Source organism: Alosa alosa, chromosome 5 (genome assembly GCF_017589495.1).
Source record: "Alosa alosa isolate M-15738 ecotype Scorff River chromosome 5, AALO_Geno_1.1, whole genome shotgun sequence".
NCBI lineage: Eukaryota > Metazoa > Chordata > Actinopteri > Clupeiformes > Clupeidae > Alosa > Alosa alosa.
The window spans coordinates 11,993,914-12,018,898 of record NC_063193.1 but is presented as its reverse complement, the minus strand read 5'-3'; the positions used below and the strand labels follow the sequence as shown (position 1 = coordinate 12,018,898).

General features: G+C 43.2%; 1 protein-coding gene across 1 annotated transcript in view; it reads left to right on the top strand.

Moving 5' to 3' along the window:
• Positions 1-24,985, top strand: part of arid3c (AT rich interactive domain 3C (BRIGHT-like)) — a 63,357-nt gene that overhangs the window by 9,653 nt on the left and 28,719 nt on the right. The window lies entirely within an intron of this gene.

Genomic DNA, 24,985 nt, shown 5'->3' with positions numbered 1-24,985 from the left:
TCATGCATAATCAAAGGTGCCTACACGTCCCAGTCTGAAGTTGCATGACCAGTGTAATTACATTTAAGCACATTCATTTATCTTGACATTCACACACCCCTCTTGGTCCCACTATACTTTTGCCTATTTATACTTACTAACTCCACCCACTGTAGCCTTGACATTACTTAGAAAGCGAAATCGTCTGTACAGTTCCAGGAATTTTTCTTTTTCTTTTTTTTTCCCCGAGCTGACTCATGCCAGCAACTGCCACATACATGCCATAAAGTCAAATGGCCAGAAACGAGCAGCTCATCCATGAAAGCTGAATTTCGAGCAGAGGAAATGTGCTGAATATCATCTGTGTTGGGGAAGATGCTTGCAGGCCTGGTGCATTTAGCTTATTAGCTTAGTTGTTGTCCGAGGAGGGGGGAGAGAGAGAGGAGCATTTGTCCCCAGTTTAGCTCTTTCCCAGCAGTGAGGTGAGAGACCACATTGTTTTTAATGGCCAGCAATGAATCCCAGGGTCAATTAGACCCAGAATTCCACAAGCACGTGAAAAGGCATTCCCCACCTCCACAACAGAGGACACATCTTAAAGACTTAAAACTTCTCCGTTTTGTTTCTTAACACTTTGGCCATGCCATGCTCTCCCTGTTTGCTGAGACACTTTCTTATTTCCATTTTTTCTATGTCGCCTGCCTAATTGGCAGTTGTTTAAGGCTGAGATTGCAATAAACTCGCAGCACTGTGCTAAAAGATCTGCAGGTCAGTAAACGACAGTGGAGAGAGAGACCTCAGAGCGGGAGACCGGGCCACAATTAATAGGGAAAACAGTGTGTGGGGGTCTCAAAGCAGATCCTGGAGGTGTTTATCCAGCGTGTTTCCCCTGCACCCAGCTGCTCCTCAGCAGCTGTAAAGATGATTTATCGGGCCTGATGGGAAATATGAAGTATTTGAAACCAAAACAAACGAGGGGGTAGTGGTCCCTTACATGCTAGAAACAAAATGAAAGGCATTGATGCGTACCTAAAGACAGCAACTAGAGAGAAATAAAGGACTGTCTTTGTTTTCAAGATGGATTAAACAATCACCGTGAAATGTTTGGAGTTTAGATAAGGTGGTTAGAGGTATAGATTGAGAAGAGGAACAAAGGAACAGGATTAATAACATGTATTGTATTGTAATTGAGGTGGTAGAAGAAGAAAAAGAAATAAAATAAAGATTTAAGAAGAAGAGAAGAGGATCTTAATTGCATTTAAATTAAGATAGGCAGCACCCGAAAGCACTCCCCCCCTCCCTTGAATCAGTTGTCCATCTAAGAACTTGAGGTTTACTTTTCTGACGGGATGATGTATTTATGTGAGTATAATAGAAAATTCGACACCATTGTCACCAAACCAGACATGTCGGTAATTCTGCCAGAAGAGAGAACTGGTATAGTGATTTTCAACCTTTCATCGTACCCAGTTGTAATTTAGCTCAGCATATTGCAAATATCAGCATGTAGAAAACATTTGATCATTAGAATAGGTCTATCTTAAAATGTCAGGGTGAAGATATTTGACCACAAGCAGCCATTCAGTCGTTAGTCCAATATTTGGCCTGGCCAGAAGCCAGTGTGTTTATATAGCCTAATCTAAAAGTCAAACTCTGGAAATTTCCATTAGATGTAGCAACCAGCTAGTGTATTCTAGCTTTAAATTCCAAACTAAAATGCATCCCTCCTGGGTAAAATTCTGCAAATCTCTAGTTTATCCTGAGTCAAACATGCAATGACTTTCACAACAATGCCATCAATAGGATCATCTTATTGTGGAAGAAGTTTGTGTTTCCTGTCTTAGATTCACCAGATATTTGTGGTTTAGTACTGTGAGGTCCAGGAAGTGTCAGGTTTAAAACACAGTAATTTCCCCCAATGGACAAGTTCCACCATAATAAATGGAACAAAAGTTAAGTTGGATCCTTTGGATAGCTTTTTTGGATAGGATTTCAGTAGATGTATTCTGAACACTGCACTGAGTGGTCTGGTCTTGTAATTGTTTCTAGAATCAAGTACAGACAAATAATGAAATAAAAGAATCCACTTGCACTCAAGGTACAATTGGATTAATACTTAATTAAGCTATATCCGAGGTCGTCTTAAGAGTAATAAATGAAGCTCTTCCAGCAACCAACCCCTCAAAGAGACCATGGGAAGCAATCAGTAAGTTTAGATTGAAGTGTAGCTAAAATCAATACAAAGTAGATGTATTTCCTAAAGTTCTGTATAGACCTGTGTCTGGAAAGGTAAAGATGACACAGTTGTGTCTCTCTTTGTTTTTCTTTTTTCATCAGGATTCAATGTGAAAGTAAATTGCACAAACAAAAGGGTTATAGCTTCAAGATCTTTTAAGATTGTATTGTGAGTTGCCCAAATCTCCTTGCTCTAGTGTCTTGCTCCAGTGGGAAATAAAAAAGCACCAGTGCTGAAGAGTTAGCAATGAAGAATAAGGGGACGATTTTTTAAAGTATACTGTACATACATTTATTTGGGACCGATTATGATTCACTTTAGTGAGTAGATGTGCGAAATTTCTCTTTCAGATAACCAGATTCAGATAAATATTCGAAGCGTCCTAGCGAAACATGCCCAATCTTGATTTAGTATGCCGCTAAAAAGGAGGCAATCCTATCAGCTGAAAGCATTATCCCATTTTCCTTGAATAAGAGCTAATGATGTTAAATAGAATTTTGACAAGGTAATGGATTTGTTTTCCGTTCCAGTGTCATTCTATTACCTTCAGTGGCCCCTGACAAATGTCCTTGTGTATAAAAGAACTTATGGGGAAAGGATTATTCAAGGCTGCTCGCATGGGAATGAAAAATCAATATTGACCCCTTCACCAAAAAATAGCCAATAGAGGCCTATATAATCGGCAGCAAATCAGCAAACCTAAAAGAGAAAGCAAATGAGGGAGGAAGAGAGAGAGAGAGAGAGAGAGAGGACAAAAATTTCGGTGGCGTCAGACAGGCTACTAACCCAGAGGGTTCAGAGCCTAGAATCTGGCTGGTAGCACTCTTCGGGGGGTGATCTCGACCCAATAAAAATTTATAACAGATAGCGAAACGGAAACGAGAGCAGCCCGCGAGGCCTGTGGTGAATTAAGTGCTGTGGATTATTCACGCTTAACCCGCACATATATTTTTATACTGGCCCCAGATGTGTGAGTTATGCTTGTCAATTATCAGATTGAGGGGGTGCAGTAAATATAGTTGTAACAAATGTAGTTTCATTTGATGCCAAGCTATTTTTGCCATGATTGAAAGAGGGGGGGAAAGGGTATACCAAATGTAAAGAAATAAAGCTTTACTATTAAAAAAAACAGCACTTCTTCTTTCTATAATGATCAACACCATTTTAAAGGCTTATTTTGGCCACAGCTCAGTGCTTTCATTGCATTTCTCACCAAAGTTCTCACCAAAGCAAGACATATAATATGACATTGTTGCTTTAAGGAATCTGTCAGATGCAACGTGATCCTCTTTAATCAGCATTTACTTCTGTGAAATTTAACATGGGCTTGCTGACACTTTGTTTCTGGTTAGCATAAGCAGAATCGGCTGACCTCCGCCCTACATGTAGCCAGCGCTATAAAATAGTACTTACAGCTCATGGATTCCTTACTTGCTCGGAGATCACTGGGGTAATCAAGGCCTTTAAAGGGGGAAGAGGAAGAAATAACATGCAGATTAACACACAGATGAATCCGATCACATGCTAGCTGGCAGTGCTCAATGTTCTACTCAAGATGGAATAGACTGATGCTGAAAATTAGCCTGTTGTGTTGTGGATAAGTTTGTTATGCCATGGAGGTATACAGAAAAAATAAGGGGCTGTGTTTGTGTGTGTGTGTGTGTGTGTGTGTGTGTGTGTGTGTGTGTGTGTTACAGTGGATGAGGGTCCTAGTGAGTTTCCATGTGGCAATCTGTCACTTTGTTGTTTAGTAACTCCACATCTCTGTCTCTCTATCTCCCTCCCTCTCTTCTCTCATTGTGTGAATGAATAGATCAGCGGATCATTCACTATGAAGCCCCAGGGTCATGTTCTCACTCTCAATAATTCAGGAAGGCCCCTCTGAATTGCTTATTTAATGGTTTCCTCTGTCAGGGTTTTTTAACTTGTGTGTACCCACAGTGGGCACATTTTGTTTGAAATAACCACATTTTATTTGAAAGAATCCTCTTCAAGTCTTACGAATTGTGTGTGTCATTAAACTAGATGCTCTTAGAAATATACATGTTCCTGATTTTACACGGGGCATTCTGTTCAGGACAACTAAAAAAATCATCATGATGCTTTCTATGTTAACCAACCAGGGGGCCTCAGAAAAGATAAGTCTCCTGTCCACGCTTTACCCTTCATTTATAGTGTACTGTAAAGGAAGTAAGATACTACTGCTACTGTAGCTTGGTTTAGTGGTCTAAGTTAGGCAAGATCCAGCGATAAGACAACATAATCGAGAACATCTGTAACGCTGATATAACTAGCCCCTATCATGTATCTGGATTTGTCATCCATATACAGTATGACATCCATATATGTTTAGCACATCATGTACTACGTGTCATAATCTACCATGAAATGTTTATGTCCGTTTATGATTTAATGGCAGTATCTTAGGGCTGAAGGGGCAATGGAATAAGCTGTTCTTGAGTGTTTTTCTGTCAGGATGGTGGAGGACTTTGCACTTCACATCTGTGTGGCAGACAACACATTGGGGTGGAAACGCTTCAGTCGAGAGTTTAGTGATAATCGCTATCGCAGACAGCTTAAATAACATATGATGGGACTTAATTGCATATCATATGAGAATGAAAGGTAGGACTTAACTGAAATCAACAGTGTTAAAATGAGGAAAAATGTCTTGTCTCTTATATGTTTGTCTCTTATATGTTGTATTAAATGTTCTTTTTTCTCCATCATATCCCATAATGCTTATGGTGAAGCTGGTCTTAGGTATAATCAAAGTCATTTTACAGATCTTAAACACGTGTCCATTGTTTTCTAAGGACACTCTCTGAATTTGACTCTGACTCACTGAATTTCTCAGTTTTTCACGGTTTACGTCAATGCTAAATAAGATTTGAATTAGTCTAAATGAGTGCTGTCGTGTGATTCGCTTATGGCTTTACTTATGTGGTCGTGACCTTTCAACAGCAGCTCACGTTACAGATTTTATTTCACTCACTCATTTGTTTATTTGTTTGTTTATGCATTTATGTATGTGTGCATGACACAAACAAAATATGCTTGTTGGAGATGTAATTGGTGTTGATGCCTTCTCCATCTGCCTTCACAATAGAGCTTTGACCTGTCTGCCTACACAGGAAATGCCAAGCCCCTCTGATGATGTGGCAGTTTGAGTCATAAATTTAATAGCCCGCCTTCTTCTTCCCCACCCCCACTATTCCCCTTTCAGGCCCTGCCCCCAGACCCCCGCCCCCTCTCAGATTCCTGACCCTCTTCCTCCAATTATTCATCCCCAACTCCTTCTAAGTAACCAGCATTTGTCAGGAACAGATGAGGAGGAATTCACTCTGTTTGCAGTGTGTTGTCTCAGCAGCTCTGCAGTGGTGTTTGTGTTCACACAGACACACATAAACAGACACACACACACACACACACACACACACACACACACACACACACACACACACACACACACACACAGACACACAGTCACAGACACACAGATATTTTGTGTTGTAACTAAAAGCAAGGTTAGAATGGGGAGGGGTGACAATGGTGGGACCCCCCACTCCCTCACCCACCCCAGTGAAGTATTGTACCATATGCCATTTGATTTATGGCCTGATTTACGGTCATCTATTACATAAATTAGATTATTGCAATAAGATTAAATCAGGCTGAGCAAAGGAAGCCATTTGAAAAGTGCTTCTATGTGTATTTGCAGATCAGACAGCTGGAGTTTTCTTAGTGTGCTACCCAATAATACACACATCTGTGTGTGCTCTTGTTCTCTCATTTTAAAAAACAAACTAAATTAAGATTATTTCCTCATATGTTATTGTGAGTGTGTGTTTGTGTGTGCATGAGAGAGAGAGAGAGAGAGAGAGAGGGACAAAATGAAACAAGGAATATAAGTGTTAGATGTGTGTTTAGAATATACAGGGTTAGAAAAATCGTATTTTGCAGACTCGTACGCGTAGAGTAAAGCTGTAATAAGACAAGCCTGAAACATATAGGAAGAGACAATAGTGTATCTTATATGGAAAACCAGATCCACGTTTATCCCTCTTAACGTAAACAATGCAAACCATATGTTTGAACTCCAAACACGGCACTGTAGGAAATGAAACATCAGCCATCCAAACCAAACAAGGACATTATTGGCAAAAAGGCAAATAACAAATAGACATGGGATAGATAGTAGATTGGATTGTACCCCCCACCCCACCCCCACCCCACCCCTTCTCCACCAGTCAACCCATCCCCATTCCATTTCAGTTGGTTTTGTTACGTCCTCCATCCAATAATACAGAGGGATTTATGTCGTCTGGCACGGGTAACGATAATGCCAGTGGACCCAGGGACTTGGCCTGGGAGCGCGAGCGGTGATATTTGCTGGCTGGCCTATAAAAGCCGAGGTATCGTGGGTATGGTAGCCATTTAGAGCCTGCCTGTCAGGCCCCATAAAAGGCCAGCGGACAGAGGGCCGGATTGTTGATACGGCAAAGCCCCCTCTCAGCTGGGGAGACTAATGAGACCCCCCCCCCCGTCACATGGCTCTAGCTGCTTCCACTCAGGTCCTCCTGAGAGGTGGGAGGGGAAGCAGAGAAAGAGTGTCATAAGAAATGGGAGATACATTTGTCTTAGAGAGAACATCTGTCACACAATGTGATGGTGGTGGTAAATACACTGAATTGAAAAGCTGTGTTGTGTCGTGTCAGATAGAAAGAGAAAGAGGTAGTTGAAAAAGAGAAAGAGAAATAGGGAAATGACCCAGGACTATTTAATGGAACAGCAGAGACATACAGTATATGGATACTGAACAAAGAGTAAGACATTGTAATTGTCTTGATCCTGCCGAGAAAGATGTGTATGTGTGGAAGTGTAAACATGACTCTTTTCATTACTTGCATTATCAGTGTTTTATTTCAACGATCTGCTTTGGAAACCATGTATTTACATGAATGGTAAAGGCAATAAAGCTGGTTTGTATTTGAATATGAGAGAGAAACAGAGAGAGAGAGAAAGAGAGAGAGAGGGAGAGAGAGAGAGAGAGAGCAGTCCAGCAGTCAACAAATTCAGATTTACTCCCTGAGTTTATTCCTTCCTCTGCCACCTCACTCCCCTCTCCTCCCTTCCTCCTTTTCTCCCTTCTTCCTCTCACTTTAGCAGCTGTTCTTTCTTCCACCTTTTATTATCATTTCACTTCTTTTTGTTTCCGTTTATCAGCCACCAGTTTTGGTGGGTGGTTGTGCGGCGCCCACCGGATCAGAACCGCAGACCCTCTCCGGTGCTGCACAGGTCCTCTCGAGTCACCGCTGGGCTCACGTTACCAACCGGCCTGCATTATTTATCCGCTTTGGGGAGGCAACATTTTCCAAGTGACCCACATCAGCGGAGTATTTATCCAGCCTGCTAGCCGTTAAGTACAGGAGGACGGACACTAGGGCTGCAGTACGGGGCACTGTCGCTCGCCCCCCCTCTCTCTTTCTCTCTCTCTCTCTCTCTCTCTCTCTTTCTCTCTCTCTCTCTCTCTCTCTCTCTCTCTCTCTCTCTCTCTCGGGTTCACTCGGGCCCCTGCAGACTTTGGCGTGAGCCCGGCTGATGAAGTGCTTTGCTCAGGAGCGCGCTGCAGTCCTGGAGCCCTACAGGAAGCCACCCCATGACTAATGACAAATCCAGACCTCACCCTTCCTCTAGACTCTCAACACCATAAATTAAGATATCAGCGTGCCTGCCCAGAATGCTGTGTTTTTTTATGCAAGTAGATGCCCTGTCTGGAAGTTGCTGTTGTGGTGTTGTAGTGGCAGTGGTCTGGCTGCCTGGTGGATGCAATATGCACTCCTAACTCTCCGAAACTTCACACCCCCACCTCTCTCTTGGGCTTCCTGGGTCCAGAGCCAGCAATGCTGGTATGTTAATGTCACATCACCATGCAGTCTGGAGTGCTGACTGGTTTCCACTTGTTGCTGCCAAACTGCTTTCTTGCCACCTTTTAAATAACAAACGATGAAAGCCACAGACCACAGACCACAGGCATTTCTGCCACCCAACTACCCAGCCACCCGCCCCTCCCCTCCCTGTCACTACCCAGCCACCCGCCCCTCCCCTCCCTGTCACTACCCAGCCACCCGCCCCTCCACTCCCTGTCACTCCAATGCTTGGTGTCCTCACTCACACTCACTGTTAGAATGCCTCACTTTGAATGCAAAATGCACATGATGTTTGCTGTTCATGAATCATGTATCACAGGGAAGAAAAACAAATACCAACCACTGCCACAACCTTACTGCTACTACTGTGCTACCAGGCCTGTCACTGTAACCACAGTGTCATGTTAGTACTACTGCTACTATTACTACCACTCCTATCACTTTTGTCCACTATTGTGCGTATTTGTCATAAGTCTGGCTTTGTAAAGGCTTTAGGTGGGCTATAGGTTATAGGTGGAGGCCTCTTCCGCCCCCCCCCCCTCTTGTTCCCCTGTTGCCACAGCTCAGTGAGATTACTGTGTTATCTCTGTCAGAGCCCCTTCGGTGAGTGTCATGTTTGCACAGCTTTTTTCCCCCTTCTTCAGGGGGAGACACAGCTGGGTCTGTGTGAAGTGGCAACACACCAGCAGGAGCAGCAGCCCATCACAATGTTGGAGAGAGAGAGAGAGAGAGGTAGAGAGAGAGAGAGAGAGGTAGAGAGAGACGGAGGTAGAGCAGGAGAGCCCATATGTAGTACAGGCAGCAGCAGCAGTGGCAGCTGCAAAAAAAAAAAAAGCCTTTTCATCCCGGAGTGCTGTACTTTTGCCAGAGAGTGCGTCACACAACACTTTGTTTGACCCTCCTTGTAATGTTTGCTCGCACTTGTGGCCCGCTGACTTATCTGGCAGCGTTTCGTTGGCCTGGCTCCAGCAGGCTGGAGCGCGCAGGCCGATCCGCCACAGATGGGGGAGAGGGAAAAAGGGAGAGGGAGAAAAACGGGAGAGGAGCGGAGCGCTCGCTCTGCCGTAGCGCGGGCCAGGAGCACGGCTGACGGGACGCAGACGCTGGCTCTGTGCCTTTAACCCCATTTTTTCCTCCTCCTTAGTGCATGCTCTGTCTCTCTCTCTCTCTGTTTCTCTTTCATTCTCTCGTGTTACGGAGAGGTTTCCCTTTGTGATTTACATGTCTAGAGTTGCCGTCGGTCGGCCAGGGAGCTCTCAGACTGAAGTGTTGTGTGGGTGGATCTGGAGGCGCTCTCTGCTTCAGTCCGTTAAGCAGCCATTGTTTGGCTCTGTCTCTTTATTATGCCTTCTCTCCTCTGCTCCTGTAAACCTTCTCTCTCTTTCTCTATGTCAGTCTCTCTCTCTCTCTCTCTCTCTCTCTTTCTCTGTGTCTTTCTCTGTTTCTCTCTCCCTTTCTTTGTGTTATGCCATCTCAACATCTCTCTCCTTCCCTCTCTGTCTTTTTCTTCTCTCTTCTCTCTTCTCTCTTTCTCTCCTTCACTCCCACTTTCCCCTCTGCTCTGTAACTGTAATTAATTTTTCTCTCTCTCTTTCTTGCCCCCCTCCCTCCCTCTCATTCTCTCTCTCTCTCTCTCTCTCTCCGGGTCCAGCTGACACACCGAAGGGGCTGGCCAGGTCAGGGAGGTTAAATTGAACAAATCTGCCCATTGACTTCCTGTCTTTCCGCCCTCCGTTAATATCATTATTGCGGGGGTGTCAGGGGCGGAGGGGGTTGGGGGGGATGACAACTCCAAGTCCCCTCAGCGCTCACCAGCTCTCTCACTCTCCTTCTCGCCAGTGCCGAGGACCTCCCACGGAGACGGCCCGCCTTTGTCTTGGGTCCTGTCAGCAGACAGCCAAAGACAAACATCGAGTTCTGCCTGCATTCATCTGCTCCCTACATGCAACAGTGCTCAAGAGTGTGGGGGTGCTGTTTTGTGGTTAATCGTAGCGCCTAATTATCGACATGTAGTATTTTGTTTTGTTTTTTTGTTAGTTTATTTACTATTATTAGTATTTCTTTACATGTTTCTTAGACCACAGATGAAAATGGACACGATTGAAATCAGCTGGACACCCCTTGTCGTTTTGTCATCGCCCAGGACTGGACGTGTCCCATAAGAGCCCTGGGAGTGCTGTTAAAGGATTAAAGTTAGCCACAGTGCAGCACATTTTCTTAATTTTGAACCTGACATTTATTGGATGCACACACCAGGTTTTAGGGCCCCCAACAGTACTGCTTCAGAGCTCTCTCTTGAGACGTGTAAATGAGATTGTATGTGTTTGTGTGTGTGTGTGTGTGTGTGTGTGTGTGTGTGAGAAAGGGAGAGAGAGACAGACAGAATGTGTGTGTGTAGAGGGTTTATATTGTAATTCTGTTTCCGACACTGTCTGAACACCTCCGATTGAGCTTGGCTTTTCACCACGGTTTCCTTCATAATCTAGTGTTTAGGAGTATTAAACTGTTGTTTATTTCTCAGACTGCTCCACGGATTGAATTAATCAGACCGTGAGCCTGGATCACTGGTGGTGATAGGCTGTTACACTGATGGCAGCTCAAATTCTCGCAACGCTCTGGGAGTGGGAGCCATTGGCTTTCATTCTAGCCACCCTTGTTATTGCTGTGTTGTGATATAGTATATCTCCTCATCTGAATTATTTATCTCCAGAATAAAAAATGCATGGAGAATTACATCAGAGCAGCCTCAGAGGATGCAAGTATGTCCGGTGACGTCTGCACCTAGATTGTTGGTGGTCTCCACGGCAATTGGCTTTTTAAGCCAATAATTACGCCCAAAACATTGGCTAGATTAGCCTCTCTCTCTGTACTCGCATGCAACATTCCCAAGGTACTGTAGTCTATCCCTGATGGAATCTCTGGTGTTGGTGCCTGTGGGCATTTTGAACCATTTCTTATGTTTCATTAAGCTTCTGATTAAATCCCTCTCTGCTGTCAAAGAAGGGAGACCGTTTGCATTTAGGGCTCTGTCATGGTCAAGCATTCTTTTCCCCCAGTTAGTGTCTTTCTTATCTCAGCTTTATAGCTTTCCATCCCTATGCCAACATTTTTTTGTTGTTGCTAACAAATGGGCCAATAACCGTTTTTTCTGTGCAATGCTGCATCAAAGAGACCAGGACCGTAATTATCTGGCTTCCATTTTCAGTGCTTTGGGGTGGGGGTGGGGTGTAGCCTACTCTCTTGAATTTAAGTCATTTATTGTTCTCTAATAAGGCTCAGGGAGGACATGTTCAAACAGGCAGGCAGGACAACTAGAGCGGATCAGAGAGGTCTGAGAAACAGTCTGAACACACACCCACACATGTACGCACAGGCACACACACACACACACACACACACACACACACACACACACACATACACAGGCAAGGCATTACATTTAGCACAAAATTCTATTGTAATGCACCAGTGTAGCGTAAGACTCCTACTAACATATGGTTGAAATAACAAGTAATTGCTTGATATTTAAAGGGCCTTTGACACGGGCACTTGCAGTACTTGTTGTGAAAGAAAATGTTGACTTGCATGCTATAGGATTGTGTAACGTAATCAGAGATGAGCCATTCCAAAGGCATTGGCAAACAGCAGACAGAGAGTCTATGTGACATATTTGGTTGTTGACTAATGAATTCAAATTCCTGGCTCACAAGTATGTAGCAGATCAAATGGCCTATAGAGTCAGCGTGAAGTTTTAACCCCTCAAATAGTGACTCAGGTTACTCAATTAAGCTTTCAGAAACTGCACTTAATGCTGTAGATGCAGTCATTGTTCTGTGTCTGGAATTTCCCATTTCACACACCTATCCTGCCTAAACACCCCCCAGCCCCCAGCTCCCTGAACCCCCCACCCCCAAACACACACACATACACACAAAAACACACACACATACACCAGACACCTCCATTATCATTTGTGGAAGTCTTCACTGGTCTTCATTCAGAGGCAGCCAGGCGTGCAAGGCAGGTTTGTGCCTCTTTCACGTCTCGCCTCTGTCTCACTCGCTGGGTGTGGCCAGGAAGGTGGAGGTGGGGTGGAAAGACACAACCTGTGGTTGCTCTGCCAGACATCTCCACTGAGACTTTATGGTGGGACCATTATGGACACGTCTCATCCCGGGAGCTCCATTTGTGGCCTCCACCCCCCACACACACACACACCGGTCAGTTCAGGCTAGCTGCTGCTCCTCACCACCACATTGATGAATAGGCGCTTGAGACATTCTCTCACTCACTCTCTCTCTCTCTCTCTCTCTCTCTCTCTCTCTCTCCGTCTTGCCTCTATCTTGTGTCTTTAAAGGTGTAGCATGAAGTTGACACCCATTGTTAGGTGAGCAGGGGGAGGGAGGGCAGGAGGCAAGAGCAACTTATTTTTCCTTTAACTCTGGAACTCAACAAGAATGTTGAAAAGTCTGCTAGTGCTCTCTCTCTCTCTCTTTCTCTCTCTCTCTTTGTGTGTGTGTGTGTGTGTGTGTGTGTGTGTGTGTGTGTGTGTGTGTGCGCAAGGCCAGCCACTCTTAGACCTGCAGGAGAACTTCCCGAGTGTGCCCCGCGTTTTATCTCCTCTGTCTGACCCTACTTAATTCCTCTGCGAGAGGGAGAGAGGGGCAGTCACACAAATATTCATCCATTTCTGCCACAGCTGGGACTGCTCATTGACATGACAGTCTCCAGATCAACCAAACGTTAAAGCCCCTGTATTTGTGTTATGCACAGCCTGTGCCACTTTTCTCCCCTCCCCCAACCTGCACTGTTAAAACCATAAGGATAAAGCTTTGGTTTTCTTTTCCTCAAAAATATATCATCCATTTTGTCATTAAAACACAGGCAGTTGGAGGAATGATCGACAACAACCAAATGAGCAGTTACACTTCAGTAGTTTGGAGAACCCCAGACAGTAATCAGCTGTAGTGGCCATAACAGGGCACTACAGACAAGCTCCGAGGAATTCCCAGTGGCGCTCCGTTGAAATGCCAGGTTGCGTGCGCGCAGGGGTCTCAGCCCACGAGTAAATTACGCTCACTCGCATTCCAGCGCTGACAGAAGGATATCGACTGGTTTCCATCTCCCACACAGCAGCAGAAGACATTATCAGGCCCCAGATAAGGGATTTGTATGTCCAGCTATTCCTGTATAAACACAAATGGTAAACAGTTTAAGAGCACAGGCTCTCCGCACACTGACCTCCAAAAGTTATTACACTCGTCCGGGACTCCTGCGTAATTACTTAGTTGTTCTCCCCCTCATTTCTCCTGGTTATACACCACATAATTTGTAAATATGATATTATCTTCTGCTTTAGTTTTTGTTTTTAAGTATGTTAAAGGTATTTGAAGATAAATGATATATACATCAATGGATGGTCTGAACAGAATGATCATTGTGAATATTGTTGAATCGATACCTTATATGGTGCTGAAAAAGACTCTGCAATGCATACACAAGAGGAATGTTATAAACATATTTCAGTCAGTGGAAAGCTTATGTGTTGCACCTTGGGCTGCATGGAACACTGGCAGAAAAGAATTATGCTCCATTGTGACACCGGAACGGCCTGTGTCTGTAGGCTGCCCGCCTGCCTGACAGATATATCGATAAACCAAACCGGCGCCAAATCAGTTCGTAGATGAAGAAACGGGAAGGCGATTGTGGGCAGACCGTTTCGGTTGTTTCACGTGTCACTTGATGTAACCTATTTGTCGTGTGCAACTGTGCTTACGCCATGTTCTGGTGTTGTGCGTAGCAAGTGCACGCCATTCCCATTGTGATTTAATGGGTATTTTATAATGGGCATTATGTTGCTGATGGCTCAATAATGTCCACACATTTTGTTTGGTCCAACACCTGGCCCCAATCTGGACTGGTTGTGTTGTGCACACCTTGTCTAGTTTTTTTTTTTTAATCAAGATAAAGGTTCCTTACCGCTCGAACTGGGAACCAAGCTGACTTCCACAGGCTGAGATCTCTCACACACAGCTCTGATAATAATGTACTCTCACTGAACACATGTTCAACTTCCCGCCCTTTCCTGACAAACAATCCACTCTACAGTCTTTTATCATGTGCTCGATTTTTTCCACTGCCTTATCAGTGGGCTTATCTATTACATGAAAATCAGAGTGTATCGTTTCAAAAGGAACAGCCCTTTCAAATTGTGCTTTGATATTCAGTATTCAAGAAGTAGGCTAAGAATTAACCACTGTAAGCAAGTGTAACCAGTCTTATCTTGTAACAATGCCATGGTCAGTGTAGAACAAAATGTCACCTGGATGGTATGTTTTATAACATGTATGGCTGTTTTATAATACCTATAAACTTTATGACCTTATAAAAATGTACACATTCTGGATAGCGAGTACATATATGATTCTAATGCAAAGACTGTGTCGCTAGCAGAGGCCATTGGCATTAAGATGTTCATAGAGATTCTTCATAAAAAAGCAGAATTCTTCATACAATGTCCGAAAACTATCAGACATAGGAATAATCAACATGAAGATTGATAAATTTGGCTAAAATTGTGGTAGACTAAAGTATTTTGAGGAACATATCAAACATATTTTAGTCAGTTCCTCTGCGTTTGATAGGCCTAATGAATTGCTCGGAAGTTAACTTTGATCATGTTCATCATAGAGTCATCAACTCTCAAACTAAATAGAACTAAATAAAATTCGACCTTCTTTAAATCATGTGATAGCTTACTTTATTGGGTGAGAGCATACCTTGTTACTCCGAGCAACATGACTATGCTACGTGACTAGTTACATGCTGCTGCTGCTTCTACTGGCCTTTCATTTGTCATTAAGTAGCAAATAAGTGAAGCCCACATGCATTTGTTATTCAAAGGCCTAATTTGCAAAGCAGGATGATTTAATTGTGCTGTCAGGCACGGGGACCAGATGTCTGCTTGCATCTGACCTATCAACCCCGAATCTGACCAGCGTCGGCTTTGTCCGGCCACTAGATCTGCCCTTAAAGGTTTAGGTTAATGTTTTCATTGAAGTCCCAGTGACGCATGGCAGTGGATGCTGGATTTAATGGCCTCTATATTAAGCATGTAAATTAAAGTTTTGTTTTTCCCCAGAGTCACTGTACAGTACATTAAACCACCCATTTGAGACAGTAGAGTTAAACATTAATCAAACTTGGGTTGGTGTGAGAAGGCAAAAGCTTGGGGTCCTGCAGTTTGTTTAGAGGCAAACCCAAAAAAAGAAAACCAATTGTTTATTTTATCCTGTAAAACAGCAAAACATCATGGAAACTTTGGGGAAAGTTTCAAGGAAAAAAGCTTTTTTATTATAGCCTGGTAATTTTTCCTGCAATTACACAAAACCAATTTGTAGTCAATTTAGTTGCATCCCACACATAAAAAGCTCTGGAAAGATGAATAAAAGATGTCTGGTCTGGACAGGCCTTAGAGCTTTAGAGCACATTAGCAAACAGGCAGCCAGCAGCCCCTTTCTCCAGACGTGGGGTTATTGTTGAAGTGGGTGTTCGTGTTGCACTGACCCCAAAGACAAATATGTACTGCAGCCCATGGCTTTGATGTGGGACAATCAGCTCTGGTGTCACAGAGTTTAGATGGCAATGAATAACTCCATCCAGTTCCACCCTGAGTTACATTGTAATTAAAACCTTGAGGTTTAGTGCACCCACTATTTAGGAAGAGAAAGAAGTCAGGAAGCGTTGTATTTTAGAAGCAGGTTATTGGGACTGTAGACTTTCTGATTTTTGTTTTGACTCTGGGTTTTGTGATTTGCTTGGATGTATTTCATGCAAAACTATTTGTAATATGGATTTATTTTCCTATGTTGAGATTTTGCATTTTAACTAGTCAGCATCTCCCCACGCAAACATGAAAATGTCTGGCATTTATGAAAATGGGCTCACCCAAGCACACTACTATTGGAGGCACTCTAGGCAGTACAAACCTACATTATGTTGGTGTAGATTGGCTTGAGTAGTATCTTGAGTGGGAGGACCAGAGATTGTCTGGTTTCCAGTGCTGACCCAGATAGAGGCCGACCCCAGCCCAGACCTGGGCCACATTCCACCCAGAGCTGCTCCGGTCTGGGTCTGCTGCTACTGCTGCTGTTGTATGGGGACAGGCCATTGTCTTTTTCTTCTAAATTCGTGTTCCCTTGAGGGTTGCGCCTGTTGTCGGGTCGAAGGGTTAATGTACGACATGAAGATCATTTTTCACCCACGCTGGTCCTGGTGGATAAGTGGCACATCCATCTGAGACACACACTGAGACCAAATCTGGCACTCGCTAGTGTACACCACTCACCCTACTGTGTCTTACATGCACCATGGACATGGTATTTTGACTACCCTGGAGCACTGATCTATTTCAGGAGACAATTCCAGCCATCTAGGCATTCCCCAGATGGTTTCGATCAGAATTATACATGTAGGAGAACCACCATAGTTACTTTTCTTGTGTTACTTTAAGTTGTGTTATCAGAACTAAAGCTGTTCTTTAAAATCGTATTATGTTTTGTGTGTTTCCATGTGTCATGCAGTCTGTGAGCTTGTGTGCTATTTTTGCTGTCCCCGTTATTCATTAACAGATCTGTCAGACGTTATTGGGATGTGGGAAATGTGCAGATAACGGCAGTTTAATACAATTCTAAGGAAAGTTAGTAAATGTTTCTGACATGAGAACATTGGCACCCACAAAAAAAAAAAAATATTCTGCCGTATACAACAGCCACAGCTTTATCAGTCCAAGCATTGGTGGGTTCTATAACACTGCATTGGCATTTTCAGATCTGCTTCTTCATTTTGCAACGGTTATCTCCTGCATCATTGAGACATTTGTGGTTCCACATAACAGCCATTTACTAGAGTCTGGGCGCCAGTGTTTTTTACAGTTATGATCATAGCATAGTTACAGACAAATGAAGACTAATCAAAAGTGCTGACAAGATGACATAGTTGTTAGATAGTCAGCTTACACCCACACATGTCAACATATTGTGTGATAACACGTTTTGAGATGATGTTTGCTTTTTAAAAGTTTGCACTTATTTGAGTACTCTCTCATACAGAGTGTCAACATACTAAAACTTTATTAATTTACAAATGTCCACGTGTTCTGATTTAAATTGCCAGTTACTGTAAATAATGATGGTGGTCAATTGCCCTCCTCTTCCTTGCATGCTAGTGCAAGCCCATTAAGTTTGATGTAACATTTTCCTCAAGTAGTCACATGTCTTGCATTTGACCTTAACTTTTCTGTCGGTCCCAACATCATTAATCCCCCCATAGGGGAAAAAAAAAAAAACTCTGGAAAGGAAAAACCGCATGATTAGGGAGCATTAAGCACAGGCTGCATTCTTAACAACTAGACAGCGTGAACCAGCATTTTAATATCAAACACTTAATGGTTAATTTCCAGACACTGATTAACACAGAGCAAAGGCCAGAACGTTCTCCATGGTGATTAGAGTTAGCCATTTCAGTGAGAGGTGAAGGGGAGAAGGCTTACTGCCTCAGCTTATTCCAAATTAAGTATTTAGCCAGAGACTGATATCATCCCATCGCGAATGTCTATCCACTTGGCCCAGTGCAGTTGTTCTTTGATAGCAAATATTAATCATTGTCCTGTTTATTTATGTTCGGCTAAACAACAGGGTTATCTCTGGGCTATCTATTAGGCTTTAAGCATTTTTAAAGTTCCACCTCTTGTCAGTCCAGCTATGCTACTGGTAATTGTGCATTTATCTTCAGTATCAAAGGGCTACCGTCTGTGCTGCTTTATGGTGCCCCCAATGACCCTAATTACAGTGTGGGATTGTTTGTCTGTTCTAGAGGCCATCAATTTCTTTTTTTCTTTCATCTTTGCCCTTTATTTACCTGCTTGTTTTGGCAGGGAGAGATTATTGTCCCAAACTCGGATGCAAACACTTGATGTTGAGTCATCGCTTGGACTTTGGATTTGATTTGATTTTGATTGGATTTGATTTACATAAACTAACGAGGAGTAAGCAACCATGTGTTGATTGTAGAAACTGAAAACGCCAATCGCTATTCCTGTTTGACAGCAGACCGAAAGAGTAGAGAGAGGTAGGGAGGAAGAGAGAGAGAAAGAGAGAGAGAGTGAAAGAGAGAGGGAGGTTCCACGCGTTCATGCCTAGAGCCGGCGAGCCAGCGGCCGCAGGGGTCATCAGCGATGAATTAAACGTGACCCCCGCGCGTCAGCATAACAGAAATATGGAGCAGCTTCCCGGTGGCGGTGGGCCGATGGCCTGCATTGTTGCTGGCGCTCCTCTCCTCTCCCCCATTGAGCGTTTCACGCTGAGGCTGCAGTTGCACTGTTCCACACCCCTCGTGGCCCCATGCTGGGAGCTTGTTCACCATGCCATGTTTGCGCATTAAACATTTGTGCACTTTGGTAAGCATTCATGTGTGTGTGTGTGTGTGTGTGTGTGTGTGTGTGTCTGTGTGTGGGTTTGCATGTGTGTGTGTGTGTGTGTCTATGTGTGTGTCTGTGTGTGTGTGTGCGTATGAGTTCGCATAGGCTAGCAACATAATAACCATAATCTTCATCCAGGGGCATGTATTAGGAATTGCCTCTCTTTGGAGCAAAATACCTCACAGGATTGAAATACCTGTGTCAAGAGTAAATATTTATCGGTATGGATTGATTACTAATTGAGAGGGATATATAAAACAAATCCTTTGTAACTGTGGGTGTATTAATAAGGCCCCCCAGCTCAGCGATGAGGCGAGAGAGAGAGAGAAACAGAGGCTTTGGGTCTAATGATCACACCTGTTTTGTACTCAGTGGGCTTGGAGGGCATTAGCTCTTTTTTTAATGACAGTGCTGGACATTCCCGTTTTCATGTGGGGATAATTAGAGACGTGGCCTTGGGCTCCAAGGATAAACATCGCACAATTACAGCCGGGCAGTGGAGGGGGACGCTGGTCACCACACACACACACACACACACACACACACACACACACACACACACACACACACACATTCTGCACACTCACACACACACAGAGACACAGACACATACTACACACACACACACACCACACACACACACACTCACAAGGAAAAACTTAATTATGGGATTTTGGTGGGAAACTGTATTGTACTGTTGTTTAACACTAATCTCTCTAAACACATGTGTTTGCACTTGACATTAAACAAATGCCAGTTCCAAGTGCACACTCAAAAATTCCGTAACCAGAAGTGTACAAATTGGTAGGTGCACTGTTTAGAAACCCTAACTTTAAGTATACTTGTTTCATAAGATATTTGCATACACAACAAACAAAAAGATGGTTGAAAGTACAAGTCAAATATGTGACATTCCTGCTTTCTGTCAGATGTTGTTGCAGAACAGCTTTTATGAAGTATCAGCTGGTGAGAGAATGGGTGTTCTGCTCATTAATTGCTCGGGGGGGAAATTCTTAGCTCCTGATGACACACATTCCACCCCTCTTGAGCTCTCATAGATAAATTGGGACTCTGATTGTGCTTGGTTACGCCAAACACAGAAAGCAACGCTCCAGAAGAAATATTCAACAGGTAGTTAAAATTGGATTGGGTCACATTAATGATTTATGGGACAAACTTTTACCCATCTAGGGTATAGAACACTATCTAATTTACATGCTTGGTGTGTGTCTGTGAGTGTTATACAAACTGGTAGTTTTTTTAAAAGAAGTACTACTACTACTACTACTTTACACAACTGTATTACCTGTACCCTTGTCTCTATAACCACAGCACTGTAAGTGAGGGTTTTAATCTCATAGTGCTTCCCGAGCCTCTCAATAAAAGGAACTTGAGTGGATGTATTGTTTTTTTAAATTTAGCTTGATTCACCAAACTCTTGATGACAGATGTGTGAGGTAGAGGCTGAGGGAAGGAAGGGGAATGAGAAGCTCGTCATGCGTATAAATCAGACTCCCCACCTAATGCCAGGGCTCAAGGTGAAGGCCAGCGCATCTGTGTCCTGTTCCTTCTGCACCTGCATTAGAGATCAATCCCACCACCACCACCACCACCGACCCCCACTCACCCCCATCATCATCCTCTCCTCACCATCTCCCATAAGGACCTTGAGTTGGCTGCGTCATTATCACTACAGAGCCCAGTTCCCCCCCCGTCCCAACCCCCTGGCCCCAACCGTCAAACGGAGGACCAAGGCATCCAGGAAGGCTCCCCTCAGTCTCGCCCCCCTGGCGATAAATCTCTCTTCATTTCCAAGGCTATGCCGATCTTATTTTTCCATAAATTAATGATCAACAGTAGAAGGGAGGGGGAGGGGAGGGGTCAATAAATCAATGACGTCATTATACAATACGGAGGCTGCTTCAATTTTGCTTTGTACTCAGGTGTGTGTATAAATGTGTGTGTGTGTGTGTGTGTGCGTGCGTGACGTGTGTGTGCGTGTGTGTGTGTGTTGTATGTATTTGGAGATGGGTGAGGGTTACATCTCTGTGTAGGTAAAACCTTTTGGCCTTCACTCAAATCTTTATTGGTTTATGTTGATCAGCTGTTTTTTACATCGATGATTTGTAGTTTGTAGGGTTTTTTTTATTTTATTTTAATCATAAGTAAAGTTTATTGCAGTTGTGCTTTTTGTGCTAGCTGCTATGACATGTGTTAAAATGATTGAATCAACATGCTTTACATTGACATTTTTAGGGTTTGAAGGTTGAGCTACTTTGAGGGTTTGAAGGTTGAGCTACTCAAATGTAATGACTTAAAAATTCAAAGACCACATTTTAATTTTGCATATGGTTTTCATATGCAAAGCCTTGATCACCCCTTGAATACCCTTAAACAAAGACGATGATATGAGTGATGGTCAAGTTAATACTTTGTTGATACTTTTTCATATAGCAAGGACTGAACTGACATGAAGCTACATTCATTCTTGTTGCACAACCCCCGAGATAAGCCATACCATACAGGGCCTTTTTGTTTGTGCATGTTTTGTCCTGTTGCCACCTGTATCCCTTCCCACCCCACGCGCCTATTCAGCTGGCTTCCATTTTTTTCCATGTTTCATTGACCGTCCCCGATTCCACACAGGTCATGTAGTCACTGAGAATAAATACTATAGAAAGTTTTTTATTATTTTCACACACGAAACCTTTTCAGAGCACACACAATCCATCAGAGCCCACACCCAGCCGCTCGTGTCACATTAATTGTTTGAGGAGGCCAATCTGTGGGCCGTCCAGATTTACCTGGATCTTTGAAATGCATGTCATGAGTCATAGAGGGGGGGGGGAACCCCTGTGAATCAAATTAGGGGCAGAGTCATTGTTCTCCTTCACCAAAGGTGGATTAAATGTCTGGGCTTGCTTATCTGTCAAGATTAGATGTCCTTATTGCAGATAATACCAGACAGGTTGAATTAGATGTTGTAACAAAAAAAAAAAAGAAGAAAACCCTGGCTTTCGTAAGACCATGTGAAACGTTTGCGGGCATCGTAATTAATTCAGTGGGGTGTGCTGGAGAAAATAACATGGGAACCATCTTGTGTGTTTTTTTTTTTATTAATTGCAGCAGAAGGGATCGGGGAGCAGAGAAGCCATGATTAAAGAGACAGGAGGGGCAGTAAGGCGATTTGGCCCCTGAAATGATTTATTGTGCACCGTATAGCCTTTGCCTAAGCTGCAGGGCAAGTGTCTTTGATGTGGCGAAGATGAAGGGACCTGTGAATGCAGCAGAACATTTGAAAGCTTGTAATAATAGGGTAGGTCATTGTGGTCAGTGTGTTACAACACACCAGCAAGAGAGGAATATGAGAGGAGGGAAAGAGGGGGGAAAGTGAGAGGTTATCTTTATAAATCCATATAAATCTATAATAATCCCATATAAAACAGTATAAATCTATACAAATCCAATATAAATCCATAAAAAGTCATACATAGCAGGACTATATTTCATTTTGTAATAGAGAGCAGTCTATGTGGACCATGAACTAAACATCCATGTAGGCAGACAAATCGGCATTCACCATTCACCGTACTCAAATTCAAAATTCAAATACTACATCCATGTTCTATTTGAATGTAACCCTGTTTGACCAGTTTATATTAGATTAAGCTACGACACTTGAAGGGCTCCGGTTACTTTAACCCCTTTACTTCTGCTGAGCCCTGTGGCTCTGAACAAAAGGAGCTGGGTTACTCTAGCCGGCTCTCGCCCATGATTCACAGCCAAACAACAAATGTATAAAGATGTGCTTATGCCAAGTGGGTGTTACACACACACCCACAGACACACACACACACACACACACACACACACACACACACACACACACACACACACAGACGCACACACACACACACACACACACACACACACACACACACACACAGACGCCAACACACACACACACACACACACACACACACACACACACACACACACACACACCACAATGCACAATCACACATACAGGTCAAATTTACATTCTGCTTTGGCCGCACTTGTGTAAACACTTCTGTTTGACTTGTAACCACGATGCCGCAAAAGCCAGGTCAGATTAAGCACATAACATGCTCCCGGCAGAAAAAATATGTCAGGTATGAACAACCATTGAACTATTGTCCGTTATATTTTGTGTGCGTGTGTGTGTGTGTGTGTGTGTGTGTGTGTGTGTGTGTGTGTGTGTACCTGTGTATGTAGTCCTGTGTTTGTACACCATTAATGTCACCTTTTCTGGACTGCAGTCTGTTGAGCTCCCACCTGCCCATCCCTTCCAAAATACCCTTTCAAAGGTCACGCTTGATAACGCGCTTCACAGACGCTACACCCACCCTAATGGCACAAGACAAGTCTGGGGGTAGAAAACCAGATCTCTCTAGTATTTCACACTTATACTTTACAGAGGGGAGATAGCAAAATGCACCATGGTCTTCTTGATTGGCTTTGGAAGAAAGCTTTCATGACTATAATAACAGCTACATTCTTATTAGGTTCTGAAACTCATCAATCAGTCTGTCAGTTTTAGGGATGTCTGTTTCAGTCTCTGATGAGAGTTTAATTTATTTGATAATTGTCAGGTACATTTCGATTGTATGTGGCATATACCTTACTCTTGTGAAACATTTTATTATAGCCTACTGTAATGCAAACATGTTCTGTATAAGTAGTAGACTGAGTTTTCTTTATCTGCTTTGGGTGTATCTGCGCATTTCTGCTTCTTGTAAAACGTCAAGAAAATGTCAGATGCCTGAAGCACTTCAGTAAATATAGATACGACCTTGATGAAACATGGACATCAAGAAACAGTTGTTAATCACGATGTATAATTCATCGGGTCACTTCTGCAGGAGAGCAGAGCCATGTGTCTCTGCTCTAATCCAAATGAAAGAGGAGAAATGTGAGTAAGGATGTGTTTTTCGCCATAATCCTTAAATTATATTACAGGACCGTGTCATTAACGTGTCTTGATTTTGTCATACGGGGCAGCGCGCCACCGGGGTAAATCTGGCGGATTGCGGGGGCCGTCTGGTTCTGGGGCGATTTGATTGGCGACCCGCTCGGGACCCATCTAAAAATAAAGGTAAATGTGAGTTTAGCAAAACCAGATGTGCGGCAACAGAGATGGAACCCCAAGAAAAAGAGAAAACAGGTTCCATTCATTTGCCGTGTCGCTCGAGTACGGTGCGCGGTAAGGCTGTTGTGGCTCATGCCTTCTGTGGTTTGGAAAATGACAAGTCTAAATAATGTAATGAGAGAGTGATAGGACACCAACGGGCTATTTGCATCCTCTGTGGACAGTGGCACTTTTTTAGTGTTGCGCTGGTGTCTCTCATCGAGATTAGGGGCAGCCTGTGTTATTTAGAGTCTGTAATTGCGTCATAGGTGTTTTATTGTTTTGGACCTAAACTTCTTTAGGTAAATGTAAAATGATTCAGTAATTTCTTTTCTATATGTAAAAAGATATATCATTCCTTTAAAGAGCCTTGTATATCGGAACTCCCTCTATTACCGTCGGTCCCGTATTTCCACCGTCTTGCGTGTATGTGTCACTTAATCTCCATTTCTATACAAACCAAGACGGCGGATTCCTAAAGAAATGCAAGCACCCACACCATTGGTGTATCTAAATTAGCTATGTACCAAAAATTACATTTTACCGTGACTCGAAGAGCTGTAAACAGTGTTGTAAGGCTGCGTGTACACATCCGCTTGGAGCTCCAGTGGAATTTTAATTTCATGACGAGAATTCTCGGTCTAACCGTTCATGTGCCGTTGAAACGGCGTAAATAGGCGACCCATCAGGCTAGCATTAGAGCATGGTAAACAAAATCGGATAGTTCAGGCAGTAATGCTCCCTTTAAGAACCAAACCAGATTTTGTTTAAATCTACACACCTATGGCTACTGAAAAATGTAAGGTTCATTTAGCAAATGTTATTTTGAAGTGTTAAAAAACATCATTGTTTTAGAATTTCCGAACAAAAGTGGTGATAATTGGGGGTGTTACGATAGACTCATTGAGCATGTATATTTTCACTTTGATATACTGTAATACGTTTTTGTATGTATGTATGATTCTACACATACAGTATGTGTGTAGGGTGGGTTTCTACATAATGGTCAGAATTGTGTGGAAAGAGAAATGGTCCCTTCAATGAGTGAATAAGAATGGCCCACAGAGATAGATTTAGACTCTGCAGCCCTAAAAATAAATACCCAAGCAAGTAAGTAACTGTGCAGGGTCATTCATGACAGCACAGACATTCAGTTAACTCAAAAATGTGTGCCCCCTTCTTTTTTTCCCTCG